General features: G+C 43.4%; 1 protein-coding gene across 1 annotated transcript in view; it reads right to left on the bottom strand.

Moving 5' to 3' along the window:
* The window catches only part of TSPAN4 (tetraspanin 4), a 518,185-nt gene extending 498,740 nt beyond the window's left edge, over positions 1–19,445 (bottom strand). The window contains exon 1 of the mRNA XM_073347184.1: positions 19,359–19,445. The gene's annotated coding sequence lies outside the window, so the exon portion shown is untranslated. The remainder of the gene's footprint in view (positions 1–19,358) is intronic.
* Between the last annotated feature and the right edge of the window lie 3,269 nt (positions 19,446–22,714).

Genomic DNA, 22,714 nt, shown 5'->3' with positions numbered 1-22,714 from the left:
TGTCAGATTTTTACAAGGTTTAGACGGTTGATCCAGGTCAGAGGGGATGAGATACGTTCTTAGAGGCTGGTCTTAGAGGCTGGTCCCCTGGCGGGAAGCACAGACTGAATGTTACCAAGATGGTACATGCCAGTCATTTGGATGCTAACTGACACCAGCAGGCCTCTGGTGACTGACGCAAACATCCTAGCTATCACCACCTGGAGGCACTGCTGCAGGGAATAGCCCTGAGGAGCCCACAGGAAAGAAGTAGGTGTAAGGAAGAGGAGCAGCAAGGAGTCTTACATTTATCTAGAGCTGTCTATGTCACATATTTAAACCGGAGGAAAAATACTTCTGCCTTCCTGCACCACGCTGCTAAAAGTTCTACTTTAAAAAAAATCACTGTGGGTAATTTACATTTAAATGGAATTTGCTCATAAAGCAGATTCTTTTGCTGGTCATGTTTAGATTTATTCTCCCTCCCGCTTCTCAGGACATTGTGACATGTTGCTGCCAGTCTCCTCTTCCATTTCCTTTCCCCCCACCCTATATAATTAAAACCTCTTCCAAAATTAACTTTTCCAGGTCCCCATCTCCTTGGATCACTGCACTGCTCTGTCTCAGAGGATCGATATGCCTGACAGCGTGCGAGGTTGCCTGAATCCTGATCAGTTGCAGAGAACCTTGTTTAAGCCTCTTGGGGTGAATGAAATGTGAGCCAATCACAACCCGAGTACTAGGATGCTGCTCTTCCTGGTGAGAAATGCAGATTAGAATTGTCATTTTCTCTCCACCACTGAACTCAATGTCTTATTCTGAGATTTTGAGCCAGATCCTCCGTTGTCATAATCAGAAGAGCAACAGATTTATATTACCTTTACTTTTAAGCATCTTGTCTTCATAGGCCCAGTCTACTGAACTGGCCACTAGCTTTCAGAAAACTTGGTAAAAATTCTGACTTGAGTCACAAGTTTGATGACTTCATCATAGTATTCTAGACCTAGAGCACCTGCCCCTCCAGCATCCCCAAGCCTCATGTGCCTCTTATTTAAGAGCAAGTTCAATCTGATTAGGATGCAAATAAGTAAAATCATCCCAAAAGTTCAACAACTAAAATTCAGCACCTCCTTTTGCATAGCCTCAGAGCCAGGAAGCAAGTGGTGTTGAAAGTGGCTCAAACTGAGGTGCACTGACAGAGATTCAAAAAGTTTAGGGAACAAATCCTTCCCCATTCCCTAACTCCCAAAGGAAAGGAGCTCCAACCTGGATGTTACTGCCACTACTCTCCTCCCCACAAAATCCCCTCGTAGGCCCTTATTGAATCCCCTTAACTTTCTGGATCTAATTGTGAAATGCAGTCATCCTGGCAGCCTCTCAACTGGGCCCTGGTTCCCACTTAATTAAAAATCTCATTGGCTCTGGAGCATACACCACCACGAAGCAAGGAAGTTTCATGCGCGCCAGGTCAGCTGCCTTCTCCCACTCCTGTCTTGAAAACAAACAGGAGACAGAATGAAGGCAGAGAGCTGTTTCAGGGAAGAGGATGTTTCATTAGGGCAGGCTGAACATTTTCCAACAAAACTGCACTCCCATAGAAAAAAAGGTTTTTGACACAAATGTTTTCAAAAAAGGGCTGCTTTTTGCGCGTGCGCACACACACACACACACACACACACAAATCAATTTTGTTGAAAAACTGAACATCCAAAACCCAACATATTTCAATTTAGAAATGCCACCATAGTGCCCCAGGAGAATTGTAGTGCAGATTCCTCATGCCCCCAGTTCTCTACAGCTGGGTTTCCCAACTGGACTATATCTTCTATGATGCATGATATCCAGGGATTCCCATAATGCACTGTGTTTGCTGCTCTTAACGCAGCAACAGAGTAAAGACCTGATTCTCTGCTTTTGAAAGAAGAGAAGTAATATATCTGCTCTTGCTGCTTATACTCTGCCCAGTGAAATTAGCAAAAACAAAACAAAACAACCACCCCCACTCATCAGTTTCCCTGCTGCTTCCAAAAGCTACAAGCAGCAGTAAGGAAAATGAAAATATCCAAATAAATTTATCTCTGATGATTGAGAAATCTACAAGCAGCAGAAATATGGTCATTCTAGACCTGTATTTGGTGGAGGAGAAGGCCCATTAGTCTGAGACAGAAGAGAGTGGAAATCACTATGCACATTACTGGCAGGGTTCAAGCATGCTTTTCCAGACAAGGAGAACAGGATATTTTTCTGATAATTACACTAATCTAGCCACTTACATTGTCGCCCACTACTATAGTATCTGAGCACTTCACAATCTTCAGTGCATTTATCCTCACAACACTCCTAGGAGGTAGGGAAGTATTATTATGCCATTTTACACACAGGGAACAGAGGCACAGCGTGACTAAATCACTTGCCCACAGTCACCCAGCAGGCCAGTGGCAGAGAAGGGAACGGAACCCCCCCATCTCTCAGTCCCCTACCCACTAGACTATCCCTCCTCCTAATAACCAAACCATATTTCTATGGAGTCTAAAGTATGATTCATAGATTATAAAGCCAGAAGAGATCATTCTGATCATCTAGTCTGACCTCTTGTATAACACAGGCTTTCGGACTTTCCTGAATTAATTTCGGTTTGAACTAGAGCATATCTCTGAGAAAAACATCCAACATTTACAAATTGCCAGCGATGGAGAATCGATCACATCCTTCATAAGTCATTCCAATGGTTAACTGCTCTCACCATTAAAAACGTGCACGTTATTTCCTATCTGAATTTGCCTAGCTTCAGTTTCCAACTATTGTCTCTAGACTGAAGAGCCCATTATCAAAGTTTTGTTCCCCATGGAGGTACTCAAAATGATCTTCAAGGAAAAAAAAATCCCTGCCCATGCAGATGAGGTGGCCATACTTGAAATGTCCAAACATGTTGGTAACTAGCATGGTTCTACTCCCAGTGTGGGCGAGTCCTTTGTCAGGCTCCTCCCACTTATGCTCCATTGTGCCTCTTTTTCCAGTTTTTTTTGGTTTGTTTTTTTTTAAATGTTTATAACAAGTGTGACAGGATCGGTCACAGAGACCCCCTTGGGACTGTCACCTGATGTGCTGAAATTACCTCTGAGCCTGTTTTCCCTGCCAGCTTGGGACTTCCAGAACCATGCCTGGTTGAGCCGGAAACACTAGCCTCCTGCAACACAGACCAGGGTCTGGTCCATGCCCCCAGAGCTGCAGACTTAACTGAAAACTGCTCAGCAGGTTACCTATCTCCAGCATCCAGAAACCCAGTTCCCAATGGGATCCAAATCCCAAATAAATCAGTATTACTCTGCATAAAGCTTATACAGGGTAGACTCAAATTGTCCACCCTCTATAACACTGATAGAGAGATATGCACAGCTGTTTGCTCCCCCAGGGTTTATTAACAAACAAAAGTGATTTTATTAAATATAAAAAGTAGGGTTTAAGTGGTTTCAAGTAATAACAGACAGAACAAAGTAAGTCATCAAGCAAAATAAAGCAAAAACACGCAAGTCTACGCGTAATATTCTAAGAAATTGATTACAGGTAATATCTCACCCTCAGATATGTTCCAATAAGCTTCTTTCACAGACTGAACTTCTTCCTAGTCTGGGCCCAATCCATTCCCCTGGTATAGTCCTTGTTAGTTCCAGCAGACATCTCAGGTGGTAAGCAGGGGTTTTATCATCACTGGACACCTTTGTCCTGTTCCAACCCCTTTTATAGCTTTGGCACAAGGCAGGAATCTTTTGTCTCTCTGGGTCCCCACCTCTCCTACTAAATGAAAAGTACCAGATTTAATATGGATTTCACCATCAGGTGACATGGACACATGTCACTGTAAGACCCCTAGTCTCCATTCCCCATGGGTTGGCCCACACGTACACAAGAAGGCTTGCACATAAATAAACCATTTACAACCAACTGTCCTAGTCAATGGGAGCCATCAAGATTCTAAACCACCATTAATAGTCCACACTTTGCATAATTACAATAGGACCTCAGAGGTATAGGTCATATTTCTAGCTTCAGATCCAAGAAGGATACATGCATACAAATAAGAGGAATACATTCAGTAGCTTATAACCTTTGTTATGATACCTTACAAGAGACCTTTTGCATAAAGCATATTTGTTGCATCATATCACACTCATAAGCATATTTCCATAAAATATATGGAGGCCATACGTGTCACAACCAGGTTTGGTCCTGCCTGCATGAATGAAACAAAAATAATAATATAACTATGTTAAGCAAACAGGACTCCAGCACCGGTACTTTAATATGGTTATAACACATTCAAGTACATAAACAACAGTAGTCACACCTTAAGGTCCTGATCAGGACCCACTGCATTATTTTACCACATTGTACAAAAAAGAACTAGATAAGTTAATGGAGGATAGGGTCCATCAATGACTATTACCCAAGATGGTGAGGGATGAAACCCCATGCTCTGAGTATCCCTAAACCTCTGACCGCCAGAAGCTGGGCCTGGACAACAGGGGATGGATCACTTATTAATATCCCTGTTCTGTTAATTCCCACTGAAGTACCTGGCATTGACCACTGTAGGAAGATGGGATTACTGGGCTAGATAGACCACTGGTCTGACCCAGCATGGCGATTCCTATGTTCTAATGTATGTTCTGTACATACACATCGTGAAAGTTTCTGCCTCAAAGAGCTTACAGTCCAAATACAAGAGAGATGGGCAGGGAAACAGGCACAGAGGCAGAATGACTTGCTAAAGTTTATACACCAAGCTAATGACAGAACCAGGAACAGAATCCAGGCCTCCCAAATCCCAGCCCGTTGCCCTATCCGCTGAACCACACTGCCTCTAGCATGCTTTAGTTCCATTCAAGCAAACCTGAATAGATGAATCTGTGTTCAAACTTGGTCATCCCCAGATCACAGGAAGCATAAGGCACAAACACAGTACATTGTATTTTGTAGACAAGGCCTAAAATAAACCAGAACGAACTGAGAATCGCTTCCTTTGGGCCCTCTGGGTTGACCTTCCCTTTCCTATTTGTGTGTTTTGTCACTCAGCAAAATATATATATAAGTTATGGATACAAAGCATAAAATGCAAAACTAGCCAAAATTTCGGGGTGGGGGGCTGGGGGGTGGTAAAAGAATACTGAACAAGTACCAACATCATTTCAATAAAAAAAGAATGAGAAATATTACCTAGCGAGTTCCAAGAAGGTTAGTATTACAAAAGGAACAAAATATTGGCTTGACACAGGGAAAAGATCCTCCTGAATACAAATTTGTTCCATGCAGAAAAATAAAAGGAGCTACCCTTGCTACAAAAGAAATTAAGTAACATACGGTAAAATCGGGAGGGGGAACCACACAAATGGAAAAAAAAACAAGGGCTCTGAAATCTCTGTTGTTTCATATAGTTCTCCCCCTTGCAAAGCAGACGATTTATACTTTTTCCTTGGAAATGTAGTTCTTGTGAAATTGGACCTGAGTGTGTGGACTCCATTAGAATACCTCTTCTTCTGTCCCCAGAGAACTATAATACTGATTTATTGGACAGAGAAATGTGCCTTGCACTTCCATACAAGACATTCTTCGGATTTCTGAAGTTAATCTAGGACTCAGTTGGATAAGTGATAGGCTGACACTGGTAGAAAGATACAGCAAAAAAAAAGAAAAGAAAAATGTTTGTGTAGATAACAGAAGGTTTTTGAAGGCCAAAGAAATTTCCACTCCCCAAACACAGAATGGGAGAATAAGCAGGAAAAAATTAAGGGAGGAAAACTCAATTCAAGGAGGTAGAAGAACACCCAGAGACTAATCTGAACCAGTAACTTATAATTAGCTGTGATTAATAAACAGTTCTAGAAGAGCACCTAGTCTCTAGCAATATTAGCATGGAGTTTGGAGCTCAAAAGGCAGAACCAGGTCTTGAAAAATTCACTCGCCTATTCATCCAGCATGAATGAAAGCTTTCACTTGCGAGGGTGGAGTCTAAATGTGTACGTCCAGTTAAATTAAGAGTTAGCCTTTACAGCCGTAAAGAAAATCTTCCAAATAGGGGCCAAATACAGACAGATGCCGGGCTGTCTTTCTGAGTCTGCAGATTGGCAGCTTCAGTGCTTCTGCTGCTGGTCATAGCTTTGAAAAACTGCAGAGAAATGATAGGAACAAGATTCTCATCAATTTTGCTGCTCCAAAAATCAGAGCTTGTCAATTCACATTAGCAGAGCCATCTCCTGGCTCCCAGTGCATGGACAGAACTATTAGAACACACCCTCACTCAAGGAGGAAGAAAAAGGACATACATTAAAAAAAAAAAAAAAGCACAAAATAAATCTGAATGATATACACCTTGATGGGCCAGATCCTCGGCTGAAGTACGCATGTGCAACTGTTTGCAATGATAACTGTACCTACTTATGCCAGCAGTGAATCTGGCCTGATTAGACTGTAAGCTCTTTGGGGCAGGGACTCTCTTTTTGTTCTGTATTGGTATGGCCCCTAGCACAAAGGGGCCCTGATCCATGACATGGGCCCCCAAGCGTTGCCAAACTATAAATAATAATGGCGTACAATCAGGGCACCTCTGAATAAAAGGACATTTGTTGGCCCCCCACACAGGTTCAATATGGTATAATTAGTGCTACCCTTTGAACCCCTTAGGAACTGGCCATCAGCCATTCTTTCACCCCACAATGGAAGTCACATAAGAGCAGGGTTTGAAAGGTAATTCCTTAATGCTCTGAGACCACCCTCACAGGAGCACCAATACATAGTAAGATTGGAAAGCAGTTTCTACTGTAGAAAACCTGTTTCAAACATTTGCCGTTTCAGCCATGACTTTCCATGCTTAGCGTCTGGCTCAAAATAAACGATGGGAGAGGGCAACAGAAACTCCCAACTTTCCTCATCGTAAAAAAATAAAAATCAATACGTGTAAAATAAATAAAAATACTTTTAAAAAAATAAATCGAGTCACGCTTCTCTGAGGGGCTACAGCAAAGTTTGAAAGGGGTCAGTGCAACAAAAGCAACAGGAATGTCAGCTTGGCTACACTACACACGAGGCGTTTCATACAGCTGACAAACTAGACATTTAAAGTAGATGTTCATCCTTCAGCCCCCCATGACATTTGATAATGAGTGAGGTGAAGGGAACTGTAATTACAGAGGTGGAGAATTATTCAAGATCAGGCAGGTTTGTGGTAGGTTAGTTTCACTGCTGTAGTTAGGACATATTTTAAATGATACCCCGGGTGCATAGAGCATATGAATGGATGCCATTTTTATTAAAGCTAAATAAATAAGATTAAATGTAAAGATCTGTGCCTTTGTTAAAATAGCTCTGATAAAAATCACATATGGGATGTGCAACACAGCAGATCTGGCTCTGATGAATCTTCCTCAGTCAAACTGTAATGGAGAGGGCTTTTTTTAAATTAATCTGAATGAAATTATGAGCATGGAAGTTAAAATCCTGTAAGAGCAATTTGGCAAAAGCATTTAGCCCTGGATTAGAGCTCTAATAGAGGGAGAAGAAAAGAGCAATTTGTTTTCTAGCTACGTGTTTTGAGCTGAAATCTTGAAGTAGCTCATCTACATTGTTTTTCAACAGTTAAGGTTCATTACACTGAGAATTTTAAAAAATGTCTCTCACTGTTGATCTATTATTTGTATTGTGGCCCTCCCTAGCAGCCCCAGTCATAGACCGGGACCCCATTGTGCTAGGCTCTGTATAAACACAGGACAACAAGACAGTCCTTGCCTCAAAGAGCTTCCAATCTAAGGTTAAGACAAGAGACAACAGATGGATACAATAGGCAGGGGGAGCACAAGGAAACAATCAGACGACTGATTGGACAGGCAGCCATCTAGCACTAGTGCTGGTTGACAGGCCGCCCGTGTTTTGCTTTTGTTTGTATTTGTCAGCAGCCAATCAGTACTAGCATTCCTTGTGTTATTTATCTTACAACTGTGCCTAGAGCAGGGGTTCTCGGGACTCATTTTTTGGTGGCCTCAGAGTACAGCCACCAACTCGTGCTGGTGGCCGCTCTCACACTTTTCCCTAAAATACTTAATTAGCTTTAGGAAAAAAATAAATATGCACATATACACTTCCAAATCATTGTAATTTTTATTTAGGACTAGCTAATAAGCCTGTTGTGAAAAGTGATCTTAACAGACATGCAAGTACTGTATCACTTTTCACAGACGACTTACTCAGCCCCAGCAAGCCTGGGGACAAATTAAGCTCTGGATGGGAAGGGAGGAGGGCCAAGGGAGGCAGCAGGGGGCTGCAGCCTGAAGCCCCATGTCCGGAGCCCAAAGCTACAGAGCCGGGAGCTCGGGGCTGGAGCCCTAAGCCCCGCGGCCAGGGCCTGCCCCCCTTCAACCTCAGGGCTGAAGTCCAAACCACTCCTGGGAAGGTGGGGAACTCACCGGCTGCCTCTTTCTCCAGCCTTGTGTCCAAGGTGTCTCGGGAGGGATGTGGAACAGGAGAAGGAGAACCCCTGCTGGCAACCCCAGCAACCAACACCATGAGCACTAGGGAGGGGAAGGGGCCGCTACTTTGCTCTTCTCCCCCGCATAACAGTCCAGGAGGCTGTGGCCACAAGAAAAGTCCCTGGTGGCTGCATGTGGCCACAGTGGCCGCATTTGAGAAACGCAGGCCTAGAGGTTCCAACCAGTCCCAGGACCCCATTGTGCTAGGCCGTGTACATACACATAGTAAGGGGACAGTCTCTGAGATCTGATCATCTAAATAGACAGGAAGGGAGGCATTACTATCCACACTTTACAGACAGGCACAGAGAGATTAAATGACATGCTCAGGATCACACAGGAAGCCTTTGACAAAGCTAGGAACTGAACCCAGATCTCTGGCATCCCAGGCCACAGCCCAAATCACAAGTGCCTCTCTTCATTCCCTAGCACTGGCGAACCTGCACTGGTACTAGACCAACAGTGGGAGAATTCCTTAAAACCTTCATTATGCACAAGGGCTTAGGGAATGTGGATGACAGACAGACCGACATCACTAGCATGAAGTCAAGCATAGCATCCAAGGGGTTTTCCCAATAATGAGGAAACCTTCAAAGAATCCAGAGACCCAGTGGAGGCTAGAAGCTTACAAGCAGTTTCACTTCTTCACACAAACCAGAGGAACTCTGTGAGAGGAGGTCATTAATTATGAACTATATATACTACTCTTTGTATAATTACTGTTGGTACAGTGTGTCAGCTTCTTCTCTGGGTGGAGGGCAAGATTTTCAATCGGGACTATTAATATTGGACAGCCATCTTAATACACCATAAAGGGGCCTGATTTTTCAGAGGGCAGAACTTTGTGAAAACCAGGCCCCTTTGAGGTGTCTCAAGCCGGGCCCCTAAAATCAGTAGTCACATTCAAAAATCATGGCTACAGGTATAGTAGTTGTTTTCTGTGCTCTACTAACTCAAAAGGAGTACTAAATGGGGAGAAGACTGCTAGGTTAAAAAGCTTTCTGCTCTCAGAAAACAAGAGCATAACACGATCCAATGGCTCAAAGCGAAGATAGATAAATTCAAACAAGAAACAAAAGGCACACATTTTTAACTGCAAGGGGTAATCCACCATTGGAACAACTTTCCTGGTGTTGAAGCAGATTCTCCATCACTTGGAATCTTTAAAGCAAGACAGGATGTTTGTCTAAATAATGCGCTCCAGCTCAGCCAGAAATAGTGGGCTTGACTCAGGAATAGCTGGATGAAGTTCTGTGGCCCGTGTTGTACAGGAGGTCTGACTAAGTGGTACCACCTGGCATTAAAATCTAGGAACTTGTTAGGTGACAAGAGAACAGAAAGAATGCTTGTGACTGCAGGGATGTAACATATTTATTAAGTTTGCTTAGAGATGAGATTTGCAGGGGGTGTTGCTCTAAGAAGCGACACACAGCATTTCAAAGAATGCAGCAGTACTGTCAGAGGCTCCAGTGAAACAATAAAAATCTATCAAATCCATTTATCAAAGCTTCTGCAGTTCCCATTTCCAAGCAGGAGAAATTTTAATAGGTATTGAGCAAAGAATCCGATCTGGAGCAAGTGGCAAGATTTTGGAAACCAAAATGTCAGGAGAATTTTGCACAGGCCCATCAGCACTGGGTGTTTAATTCTGAATTAATTCTAAAGGGTTCATTCTCCCTTCTACGAGGCTTATCCAAAGCCCATTGGAATCAATGGGAGTCTCTCCATTGACTTCAGAGGGCTTTAGATTAAGCCCAATATGTACAGGCCATTTCTAGTAATGGTGACTAAAGCTGTGTGCACACACTGAGCGGCAAGGCTGTGGGAGCCCTTCTTGTTCTCTCTGGGTCAGAGGGCAATTTCTTCACACGCTTGTTCTATGAAAACCTAAAGCACATTTTAAAAGGTAGGAAATGTGGCCTGGCAGATTGTGCACCGTGCTGGGACTCAAAAGAATCAGGGTCCATTCCCCACTCTGCCACTAGCCTGATGTGCGACCTTGGGCAAGTCCCCTGACCTCCCTGTGCCTCAATTTCCCCTCCCACGCTTTGTCTGTTTAGGACAGGGACTGTCCCTTATTAGGTGTGGGTAGAGTGCTTACCACAATGGGGACCTCAGCTATGACCTCTGATCATTATTACACTACAAATAATAACCATCTTTCCTGCATCAGTCCTTTAACCTCCTGCATCCTACAACATGATGTGCCCTCAGCAGGGCATGGTTAGCTCTCGCATCACACAAAGACAGAGCAAACACTCACTGGGGTACACCAGGACATTCACAGAAAGAACTGAACAGGTGCTAATGGAGACAGGAAGCAAAACCAAGCAAGGAGGGAATTCAGCCCCTGCTCTGATCTCAGAAGCAAGCAGAGATTTACTCTCACCATTTTAGCACCTCGGAAAACCTCTCTGCACTCAAAGCTTCCCCTCTTTGGAAAGCCGATGAGGACACACAAGTTCTGCTGCACATGGGACTGTTGTCTAAGATTTATGTGCTAATAATCTCCAAACTGGTTTACTGAACCCATTTCTATCCCACCCTTCCTGCCTCACAGTCCCACTCACCTCCCAGAAGGGAAGTGTGTTTGGGTTAATAAAAAGCTAAGAATAATCCAGATTTTTGCCTCCAACAAGTCAAAGCTTTGAATAAACCGTTTGAAAGAGTAATGTGATTAATCTGACCACTGAATTGCTACAGTGCTTCCCTGTTCAGTTTTTAAAAACATTTCAGAAACATTAAATAGGAAGAAAGATTCCCTGTGGGCAGGTTATTCTCTAACCTCAGGGTTTCTTGCACCTTCCTGCTCTGAAGCAGCTAATGGCTACTGTCAAAGACAAGACAGTGGACTGGATGGACCATGAGTCTGATCCAATCTGCCAGTTCCTACATTCCTATCCTATTCATATATTCCTATGAACCTTTCAGTCATTCCCCTTATTATGTTCCCCAAACCAACACCAAAGCTGCTAAGACTAACATGCAAAGGGGAACACATCGCCCTTTGTGGTTCATTCCCTCTGCCTCCACTTCATTTGTGGAACAGAAACCATGTTCTCTCCTGGAATACCCCCAAAATGCACACATCTCACCCACAGCACAGACGCAAGTCACAGTTCTCCCTTGACAACAACAGCGGCTGATACCGAGGAAGGGGTGATCAGCCATACAGGTCTCCCCGGGCTGGGATCCAAAGTGAGACTTTTTTTTTTTCTTTGCAATGTGGAGCCAAATACATTTCTTCAATTAGCTTGGTCCCCTGCATGATGCAGCTGACCTGTTCACTTGCCAAATTCTGGGGAATATACTTGAAATCTGAACCTTAAAGTCAAATTCTAATTTACTCCGCTCCCGTCCTGCTCACCCAACTGCAGCAAAGAGTTGAGGAATGGCAGACGAGTTGCTTATACTATTCTATCCAGTATAGAATCAAATTAATTACATTTGCCTTTCCCTCCATTTGTTTGCTCGCACAACATTTCCAGTAACTTCTTGGAATGTACTGGGGACAACTTCTTGTTTCAGAAACTGGAGGAAGTAACCCGGGTGAGGAGGAGGGAGCCATTTTAGACTTGCTTCTGACCAACAGGGAGGAATTGGTTGCAAGTCTGAAGGGGAAGGCAATTTGGACCATGAAATGATATATTTCATGATTCTAAGGAAAGGAAGGGGTGAGACCAGCAGAATAAGGACAACGGACTTCAAAAAAAGCAGACTTTAACAAATTCAGAACAGGTAGGTAAGCTCCCATGGGGGAAAAAATCTAAGGGAAAAAGGAGTCAGTGAGTGCTGGCAGGTTTTTCAAGGTGACAATATTAAAAGCTCAACTGCAAACTATCCCAATGCAACAAAAAATAGGAAGAATAGTAAGAGACCAGTATGGCTCCGTTGGGATCTCTTTAATTACCTGAAAATCAAAAAGGAATCATACAAAAAGTGGAAACATGGACAGATTGATAAGGAGGAGTACAAAAGAGCAGCACAAGAATATAGGGATAAAATCAGAAAGACTAAAGAACAAACTGAGTTGTGCCTTCCCAGGGACTTAAAAGGCAATAAGAGAAGGTTCATTAAATACATTTGGAGCAAGAGAAAGACAAAGGAAAGTGTAGGTCCTCTATTTAGCGGGCATGGAGAGTGCTGTTCTGCTGTGCTAAAATTCCCACTCCAGTGCTATACATCACTTCAGTGGCTGTTGGAGCGATTGAGCAATCAGGAAGGAAAGAGCAAATGCATCACTTTTCTCAGGGCTGAGAGAGAATTTTATATCTGTCGCCCTGGCACAACTCTACTCACCCACCCATCTGGGGCAAGTGATTGTTTTGAAGAAGGTTATTTGGCAGTGAAGTAGCTGGACACTGAATAGATTTTAGTGGTCTCAGTAAGTTAGTGAATTTTCTTGACAAAAGAGATCCATGCCGAAAGCCAACACAAAATATGCACACCTACTGCAGTACATAAGCACAACGGCACAAAACAAAGAAACCAAGAAAATCACACATCACTGTCCATTCCTAGGCACTGGCCAAGTAATACAAATCTAGGGTATCAAAGTTTTCTCATTGCCCCAGAACTGGGCAGGCACCCTCACTGAGGCCAGCCTGAGGCATGCCCATACGAAGTCTTCTTCTAATTATGATCCAAAAGCAGCTTTGGAAGCCAGCACTGAAGCACAGCAATTGTACAGAAACAGATGCTTGTGAAGAAATGCACTCAATCTACCTATGGTATTTATATGGCACCCATCATCATAGCATTTAGGTGCCTTAAAATCTTTAACACACACCCGTGAGAGTAATGAGGTGTTATTATCCCATTTTACAAATGGAGTACTCTCTCTTACACGCGTATGGCATCTGTACAGCAACGCTATATCAATGTAGCTGCAGGTCCATACACCATTTCAAGGCCTCCTCTGTGACACTGGAGATCATCCAATCATCTTTGACTCCATATGTGATAAATGGGAGGGAAGGGGGGAGCTCCCTTATATGGACACCCAGCCAACCAGTTAGCTTTAAAAACCCCTGTTAGAACCGGGTCTCTACTTGCTTTACCTATAAAGGGTTAACAAGCCCACAGTAAAAGGAAAGGGAGTGGGCACCTGACCAAAAAAGAGCCAATGGGAAGGCTAGAACTTTTTAAAATGGGGAAAAAACTTCCCCTTTCTCTCTGTTGTTGTTTCTCTGGGAAAGAGGGGAACAGGGAGCAGTTACGCTATGAGAAGCTTTAAGCCAGGTATGATCATAAATCATCAGATCCCAGAGCTACTTATTTGGAACTCCCAAATGTGTAAGTAGATCAGGAATGTTTAGAAAGACGCAATTAGGTGTATTTCTGTTTATTTCTTATGGCTAGTGGACTCCTCTGTGCTAACCCCAGATGCTTTTGTTTGCTTGTAACCTTTAAGATGAACCCGCAAGAAAGCTATTTGGGGTGCTTAATTTTTGGAATTTCTCTTTTAAAACCTAGCAAAAACCTACGTTTCTTTTTTTGTTTGTTTTTAATAAAAGGTACCTTTTTTTTTTTAAAGAAGAGGATTGGATTTTTGGTGTCCTAAGAGGTTTGTGCATATATTAATTAGCTGGTGGCAACAGGTAATTGCCTTTGTTTTCTTTCTCAGCTCTTCCCCGAGGTGGGGAGGGGTTAAAGGGCTTGAGGGCACCCCACACGAAGGAATCCCCTTGTAATTTCATAGAATATCAGGGTTGGAAGGGACCTCAGGAGGTCATCTAGTCCAACCCCCTGCTCAAAGCAGGACCAATCCCCAATTTTTGCCCCAAATGGCCCCCTCAAGGATTGAACTCACAACCCTGGGTTTAGTGCACCTTCCTGGGTTCCAAAAGGGGTTTTCCATTTGGGTAGTGGCAACATTTACCAAGCCAAGGTCAGAGAAAAAGCTGTAACCTTGGGAGTTTAATACAAGCCCGGAGTGGCAAGTATTAATTTTTAATCCTTGCAGGCCTCCGCACTCTAAGTGCCAAAATGGGGAATCAGCCTTGACACCCTATTTGGGGCACTGTGTTATGTGTTCAATGGTTTGGATGTTCTCACCTCAGTCGCACAAAGGGGAATCTTTGATTTTCCACTTGTGCATCAAGTAGATGTATCTTCCATGGTTTGTTTGGATACACTTCAACACGATCCAAAGTCTGCATGGCAGGTTGAAACCAGGAGGGTGGCTTGTTGGGTGTGTAATAATATGCTTGTTTGGAGAAGTAGATGAGGTCTGGACACTTTGCCATTCCCTGGCCAGATACAGAGACATGAGTTGGTCACGTGTGGTCCAGAGTGGTTTCTGCAATTCCAGGTGTTGCTGGGGTATGTTATCCATAATCTGCCAGATGGGAAGTTCTGGGTAGTCTTCACAACGTTTAAGTTCTGTGTTGTGGCTATATGCTGGCGGATATATGGAGGTTCAATGTTTGCTAATGCAGAAAGCCATGGCAGAGGTGATACTTTTAACGTATGGGGTACTGAGGCACTGTAAGGCTATGTGACTTTATCAAGGTCACATAGGAAGTATGTGGACAGAGCAGGGAATTGAAAATGGGTCTTCTGAGTGCTAGGCTAGGACTCTAACCACTGGATGCATGCAGTCCAGATTGTACTTGTGTGGAGCATTTAGAAGACTTTCTACCAGAACTACAGAGTAGAGGAGGTCAACCATGGAAGAATGACCAGTGCACTATATTAGGGGTAAGACCAAATGAAGTGGGGCAGCTGAGACAGCAATGCCTGCTGTCTACTTTAGCACTGCACAAGTGCAGATTGATGCTCTAGTGAGCCTTGCTCAGAACAAGTGCAATCCCAATGAAGCTGTGAATGCCTCTGCATGAAAGTGATCTATTGTGGGTACTGGGGCAGTCAGGCTTGGGCCCGCTGAGAACTAAAGGCCCCACACCTTCAACCAAGAAGGAGGGACCATTAAACGAAGACCACAAAAGAATTTGTGGGGCAATAAATGAGAAAAACAGAAATGGAATGAGCTCATAGGTTAAGAATTAGGGAACCTGAAGGGGACAGAGCAGAGAATTCCCCCCCACCACAGCACCCACTGCTCTCAAAGTCATCTAAGGAGTATGTGAAAACTGCCCAGAAGAACTCTCCCCGGGTGAATGGTGGGGAATGAGTTTGGGTGGTGTGTTAAAGAGCTGCTAGGGGGGTGCAAAGGTGAAATGCTGTAATGTAGACAAGGCTTCGATGTTCGCCTCCCACAAAGCCACACTTTGTCCCAAGTTAGTTTTGATGGAGATACCTTTGGTGACACAGCAGGTCTCCCAATCCTGCAACAATCCTGGTGCATCTAAGGGCCAAAGGGGGAAGGGATTCTGAAAACAGTCTCAGAAGACAGATTTAAGATCAAAGATGAATGTGGGGGATTGATGTTGCAATCAACATGAGAAATCATACAGGTCGATGTCAAAAGAACAGCCGTGGGATTTTAGTTTGCTGGGAGTGAAAACCATGGGCTGGTTTACAGTGCTAATCCCTGACCTTTCAGGCTATTTGCAAACAAAAACACTCAGAATCTAATCTGAATCCTCTTTAAAATAGTGCTGGGCAGCTAAATGTTATGGGCCAGATCCTCAGATTGTGTAAACTGTTGTTAACAGAAGAGCGGCCCTACTGGGTCAGACCAATGGTCCATCCAGCCCAGTATCCTATCTACCGACAGTGGCCAGTGCTAGTTGCCCCAGAGGGAGTGAACTTAACAGGTAATGATCTAGTGATCTCTCTTCTGCCACCCATCTCCACCCTCTGACAAACAGAGGCTAGGGACACCATTCCTTACCATCCTGGCTAATAGCCATTAATAGCCTAACCTCCACAGAATTTTCCAGTTCTCTTTTAAACCCTGTTTTCGTCCTAGCCTTCACAGCCTCCTCAGGCAACGAGTTCCACAGGTTGACTGTGTGCTGAATGAAGAAGAACTTCCTTTTATTTGTTTTAAACCTACTACCCATTAACTTCATTTGGTGACCCCTAGTTCTTAAATTATGGGAACAAGTAAATAACTTTTTCTTATTCACTTTCTCCACACCACTCATGATTTTATATACCTCTATCATATCCCCCCTTAGTCTCCTCTTTTCCAAGCTGAAAAGTCCTAGCCTCTTTCATCTCTCCTCATATGGGGCCTGTTCCAAACCCCTAATTGTTTTAGTTGCCCTTTCTGAACCTTTTCTAATGCCAATATATCTTTTTTGAGATGCGAGGACCACATCTGTACGCAGTATTCAAGATGTGAGCATGCCATGGATTTATATGAGGGCAATAAGATATTCTCCGTCTTATTCTCTATCCCTTTTTTAATGATTCCTAACATCCCATTTGCTTTTTTGACTGCCGCTGCACACTGCGTGGAAGTCTTCAGAGAACTATCCATGATGACTCCAAGATCTTTCTCCTGATTAGTTGTAGCTAAATTAGCCCCCATCATATTGTATGTATAGTTGGGGTTATTTTTTCCAATGTGCATTACTTTACATTTATCCACATTAAACTTAATTTGCCATTTTGTTGCCCAACCACTTAGTTTTGTGAGATCTTTTTGAAGTTCTTCACAGTCTGCTTTGGTCTTAACTATCTTGAGCAGTTTAGTATCATCTGCAAACTTTGCCACCTCACTGTTTACCCCTTTCTCCAGATCATTTTTATGAATAAGTTGAATAGCATTGGTGTTGCTCCACTGAAGCCTCTGGAGTGACACTGATTAAAATCAGCTGAGGAACTGGCCACATAAAAAGTCAGGAAGCCTCTGTCCCAGGTGATGTGGTCTATCAGTTAACAGAGGATCCTTCTCGCTCATACCCTTGGCCTCTCCTCCTGGGGCGCACCTGGCCTAAACTCATAATCTACACTGAAGTCTGCTTATAAAGTGAATTCTCTATAGGCAAAGGCTACAATCTGTGAGATTAATGGGGAGAAACAAAAGGAAACATCCATGACAAGATTCTGTTGTCTCCTGAAAAGGCAGAGTGAACTCTTGGATTCTGTACATAGCAGAGGATCTCTGAAGAGTGTTTTATCAGTCACATAGACTGAGCCTCCTTTTTAACTTCCTGTGAATAAAATAATTACTTATGTTCAATACAAAATCAAAGGAAATGCAAGTGCCCAGCTAGCTGGCTCCAAGCACTGCACACTGCACAGACCCCTACATTCCACCATTCCTATTTTTCAAGTGATCTCTACATTCCAGCTCGCAAAAGAAAAGGAACCAGCAGTATCCAAAGAGCTCAGAAATCCCAGTTAAGCTGATTGGGAAGAACAGCACTGATACAACGTGCAGCCATAGCCTTGATCAGTATTCCTAATACTTCAAATATACGGCTTAGCTGTGTGTGGCATTTGGAACTAGCCTTCAAGCTGAGTAGCTGTGTTTTCTTTGACTTTGAGCCGTTGTTTTAATTATTTTTAATTAAAGTAATCACTTTTGCTCAATGCTGCCTTTGTGACAGGTACAGCACCATCATCTGCCATGCAATCTGCAAGCTCACTCGTTTGCAAGGGCTATCTTCTGCTATTTCCCAAATCAGATATTATTTATGTATTCACAATACCAACAACGGCTAGGAAGACATACTGCGTCCGTGCTCATATGTCAAATCCTTTCAACTGAAGTTTCTTGGCTTTTTAACAGTGCTACTTGTTCGTTTTCCCATTCTCGTCTGTTGTATTATATATACGTAAGGGAAGCTCAACAGCAGTCTGAACACAGATTGTTCCCTTCTCTTGCCCCTGACCCAACAAGGACAATCCAGGCTCGGCACCCAAATCTCACTGAAATTCAATGGGATTTGAGCATTTGAAAATTCCATCCCAAGTCGGTGGGGTTCTCAGGTTCTCCTGAAAACAAATGCTTATACACAAGACTCATTCCAGGGCTCCACCTCCACCGCCACCGCTCTCCCCATATGTGCCCAACATATAGAGACACACCATAGATGCATTGAGCTCTCCAGATTGGAATGACATGCAGGCATCTCATTTCGTGGATAAGAGGAGCACTGTTGCAAATACTTATTACACCCTACTTTAAAAAGGTATTCAAACTCCACGATCAGGTGAACATGTTCTGTTGAGTTACTGATGAGGGAAAGCAGAAGATTTGCAGCAAAGTCATGAAAAGATTGTACTGAGATTGGAAGGGGAAAATGTTTTCTTCATAGTATTTTTAGCTCGGATTTTCAAAAGGGCCTAATGGAGTGAATTAGGCACCCAACCTGCATTGAAGCACCTAGCACCCTTAGACGCCTTTGACTATCCCAGGCATCAATTTCAAAAGCATTAATAGAACCACTAGAGATGCAAAAGGCCTATCAAAGCATCTAATCTGCCCACATGCTAGGGCTGGTTTGTTACCCTATACTATATTCTTGAGTGCTTGGTCCAGTCCACTTTCAAAGCATCTAACGGAATCATCTCTCACTACAGGGCTCTGATCCCAGCTCTCCCCACCAATGTTTTCTTCTCCTTCATGATTCAAATGAAATGCATCTCGATGCAAAGGATAAATGGCACGACTCAAGGTGAAAGATATACCTGATGCTGGATTTTGCTAGCAAGAGAAGGATCAAATACGCACACATTGAATTGGCCTCAGTTTAAAGTGTGGATATAGTCAGAAGACAATGCTGCTTGAACATTCCAGGCATCATGCTGAGCTTCCAGTGCTTACATTCAGGAAAAAACCAATATAGCCCCTGGGTTTGAGACTGGCAAACTGAACAATTTCTCATGTAGAAAATCAAATTGATGGAGCATAAATGTGGAATAACCAAGAGGTGGTTTTCACAAAGACGCTTTCTGCGTCACGCTGCCTCACCCAAAAGGATTCCAAGTGCAGAAACTTACCGGGGCTGGTAGTTTTGCTGATGCCACACACGATGGACAACGATGAAACCTTGATCTCCCACAGCAATAATGGCCTTTCAGTGCTGCCACTGTAAAACAAACAAACATACATACATACATATCAGTAAACTAAACAGATGATGACTCAGGAGACACTTCACGAATGCAGGAAGTGCAAGAGAGGTGATTTCTTTTCAATCCAGTCACTTTTAAAACCCTAACACCAGTGCGTAATCTGTAATGAAAGACGTGCTGGGGTTCGAACAGTTTCTTTACTTTCATGACTGATGCCGCAAGCCCTGAGGTGTTGGGGTAATATACTGCCAAACCTAGTGGTGCCAGGGCTGAGCCCTGGCACAAATTAAACAATGCCTAACACCTTACCCCATAGCTCCCAACCCCTCATCTTTGCTCCTATCCACATATTTAAAACCTCAGTAAAAGCTTGGTACCAAAATAAATTACTGAAAGCAAAATTCATACTATAAAAATCACCCTAGAGTGACCAGATGGAGGGGAGGACCTCGCTGGTTGATTTCCCACTCATTATCAGACAAGGGAAGACCTTCTTGTCTAAGCAAATTTGTATATAAAATAAGAAAACTGCTGTGGAAATGTGATGGTGGTAGGAGTGGGGGAGCGGCAGCAACTCCAGCCATATCTCAGACCCCAGAATTACAGAAGTAGTAACTGAGGTTTGCCATCCTTCCAAGATACAAGCTGCTATTGGTCCCAGTGAATGATACACAGGAAAACCAGCAAGAGGAACCCAAGTGTGCAAATATGCCCCCTGTAGAGGATGATCATGGCCAGAAACAGTAACAATTTGAAGTTTTTCTAAGACCAGTTATCTGAGTTGCTCAAAGGGTTTTATAAACCTCAATGGATTAAGCGTGTGAAGTGGGGAAAAGGTTCTACTGTGATCAGTTCATCCCTTAGCAAAATACAGACATCCTCTGTATGGAACATGACAGCTACTGTACAGCAACTCTGCACCACAGTTTAAAGAAGAAAGAACATCTCTATCCTGGCAAAAATCACATACATAACTCACCAACAATGCAGTTCTGCCTATGGTAGCAACAATGGAAGCTGTAGTGTAGACAGGACTCACAAACAGTACCCAAGCTCTGCTTCCTACACTACAGCTTCCATCATTGCTACCACAGGTGGTCAATACTTTGTTGCCAGCACAGATGTGGCCCTAGCAAAGAAGAAGTGTGCTGTATCCATATGGCAATGCAAAGGGTTTTTAGTTAAGCACAATCCAATCATCCTAGCAGTACTTTGGCCAGATCATCAGAGTTAACATGACAACTCCTAGGAAAGCTCTACAGCATCTTCACTCACCACCAGCGGTCACAACCTTGGTTTAACATCACATTTGAAAGATGGTTGGTTTGCATCACGGTTCAGGGTAACTGCACCTTTATTTCCCCACAGGGATCAGCCAGGGCACCTACACTCAGGCTTCCAGATCCCAGCTGTCGTTGCTCTTCGATGGAGACCTGCTCCCTCCCCCTTTTGACTGCAGTATTTCCAAGCTGCACAGTTCCTTGACTACGCTGTGTTCTCCCCAACAGAGACAGGCTGCCCAAACAGAACCTGCTTGTTTTGTCCTTAGGGATGGCTAACAGCTGTAACTGCTACAGTTATAACGGTACCACAGTACTTCCTATGCAGGCCTACTTTATTCTTAGGGTAAAAAGCATTAGAGAGAAAACATTTAAAAACAATAAAAGAACATACCCGCATGCTAATAAGATTAGCAGTGTTAACCCCCAATGTTAATATGGATTCCATCAGGAACAGTCCTTCAAACCCCACCCAAGGGGGTTACCAGTTCATCATAGTTTCAGCTGAGAAGAAGCACCCAGACCTTCCAACCCTACCCAGTTGTCCTGTCCATTTTCTGGACCAGGAAAAAGGCTCTGAGACAATTTAAAACCAGACTATTTATCCAAAAACCCTTTCTTTGTCCAATGGTTCCCGGAGACTCCAGTTTGAAGTAATATATGCAGACCTCTCCAGGGGGATGGCTTCAAAAGATTGATAACAGAGGAAGTACATAAGTGTCCCCCTTCCCTAGCAGAAAAAGTACACACAATGCCACAACAACACACACACAATTGTGTTTTAATACGATGTACCCAAAAGGTATTAACCTTAACTTGATACGGTTTAACTGAATTCAGCGAACTTTACCTTAATTCCATAAGGTTTGTTCAGGACATGGGTAGTCTGTCACCACCACTCAGATTGGTTTACCATACTTTAACTCACATTTATAGCTAGTGGCTCCAGGTGCTGAATGCCAATAATTTCCAGATGGGCCCCAAATCCAGCAAAAAAGGAAATCAGGCAAAACAAAGGAGATCCTTGCTATGTGAAGGAATGTTTCTGTCTGACATTTCACTGGCACATAAAGCTACCTGGCCCAGAGGAGAATCAGTAATACTTTCCATAGAGGTTGCTTTATTTTTAAACTGAGAATTAATGAAGTTGACACCAAGTGTTTCTTGAGAAGATATAGCTGTCTGATGGTTTTTAGAAGTCTTTAAAAGAAAAAAAACCCTACAATGACAAATACAAGGAGCAGCAGCACCTTTTAAGGCAGAAGGAAGCTGAAAACCAAGCCCTAGTTTTTAGGCATGCCTGAGTCATAACAGAGAGCCCTTCACTAAAAACAAATTCACTGGCTGGGAAAGAATGAGTTAGGCGCCTGTGTGATAAGGACGAGAAAGGATCCCTCTTTTCTCAACATTTTAGACAGCTGGAGTAAGTCAGCTGATGTGGGTTTTGTCCCTTTGGATTAACATGGATATGACTGGATATGCGGCTTCAAGGCTCAGCACTGAAGTCTGTAGCTCTGATTTTTCGGGGGTGCGGGGACAGGGAGTGGAGGTGTTTGACTGGGAGAGTAAGAGAGAGGAGCAGTCAGTGAAACCAGTGGGGCTAAATAATGGCTTCAGAGAGCTGTCTATTCTTCCTCTTGACCAGAAACACATTGGAAACACATTTCCCAAGGCAAGGGCAGTGTCACAGGAATCATGGATGAAGGGATTTCTGATTTCCTCTCCCTTGCTTTTATTTATTTATTAAAAAAACAAACAGACGATACAGGACTGCCATCATCTGCCCCCATGCCCTGAATGGTGGCAAACCTATGACCGATCTCTCAGGGAATCAGCTCTCACACACATTGGGCCTAAATCTCCCATCATACAGGTGTAACACCACTGAAGTTCATATAGTAAACTTCTCAGGAAACCTGAGGTTTTTTCCTGGCTATGGAAATAATCTGCTGTGAGATCTTGGATAAGACCCTTCCCCTCCCTATGCCTCTGATTCCCCTC

Source organism: Lepidochelys kempii, chromosome 6, assembly GCF_965140285.1.
Source record: "Lepidochelys kempii isolate rLepKem1 chromosome 6, rLepKem1.hap1, whole genome shotgun sequence".
Lineage (NCBI taxonomy): Eukaryota > Metazoa > Chordata > Testudines > Cheloniidae > Lepidochelys > Lepidochelys kempii.
Note: the sequence above shows the minus strand (reverse complement) of the source record. Positions and strands in the feature narration are given on the sequence as shown.